Here is a 1,084-nt window from a genome sequence, read left to right as displayed (position 1 = left end):
TGCTGACGGACATACACGGACATCTTGTGTGCGCTGACGGACACCCACGTACGTCCTGTTTGTGCTGACGGTCACAAACGGACACACACGGACAAACATAGACAGCCATGGACGTCCTTTGTGTTCTGACGGACAGCCACAGACAGCCACGGAAGTCCTGTGTGTGCTGGCGGACACCCACGGACGTCCTGTGTGTACTGAACACACTGCCCACGTGGGCCAAAATCACCCAAACAGTCCACGGGAAGGGCCAGCGTGCTGAGTCCAAGGACCAGCGTGCTGATATGTGTACTGATGTACAGCCACCGACGTCCTGTGTGTGCTGACGGACACACACGGACAGCCACGAACGTCCTGTGTGTGTTGATGGACACACACGGATGTCATGTGTGTGCTGACGGACATCCACGGATGTCCTGTGTGTACTGAACATACAGCCCACGTGGGCCAAAATCACCCGAACAGTCCACAGGAAGGGCCAGCATGCTGAGTCCAAGGACCAGCGTGCTGATATGTGTACTGATGGAAACCCACGGACGTCCTGTGTGTGCTGACGGACACACACGGACAGCAACTGACAGCCACGGATGTCCTGTGTGTCCTGGCGGACACCCACGGACGTCCTGTGTATACTGAACAGACAGCCCACGTGGGCCAAAATCAGCCAAACAGTCCACGGGGAGGGCCAGCGTGTTGAGTCCAAGGACCAACGTGCATATATGTGTACTGATGGACAGCCACGGACGTCCTATATGTGCTGATGGACACACACGGACACACATGGACCACCACAGACGTCCTTTGTGTGCTGACGGACACCCACGTATGTCCTGTGTGGGCTGACGGATACACACGGACGCACACGGACAAACACATACAGCCACGGATGTCCTGTGTGTTCTGACGGACAGCCACAGACAGCCATGGACATCCTGTGTGTGCTGGCGGACACCCACGGACGTCTTGTGAGTACTGAACACACTGCCCACGTGGGCCTAAATCACCCAAACAGTGAACGGGAAGGGCCAGCGTGCTGAGTCCAAGGACCAATGTGCTGATATGTGTACGGATGGACAGCCACAGA

The sequence above is a fragment of the Brassica rapa genome, unplaced genomic scaffold (genome assembly GCF_000309985.2).
Source record: "Brassica rapa cultivar Chiifu-401-42 unplaced genomic scaffold, CAAS_Brap_v3.01 Scaffold0918, whole genome shotgun sequence".
NCBI classification, from domain to species: domain Eukaryota; kingdom Viridiplantae; phylum Streptophyta; class Magnoliopsida; order Brassicales; family Brassicaceae; genus Brassica; species Brassica rapa.
This window is presented reverse-complemented; position numbering follows the sequence as displayed.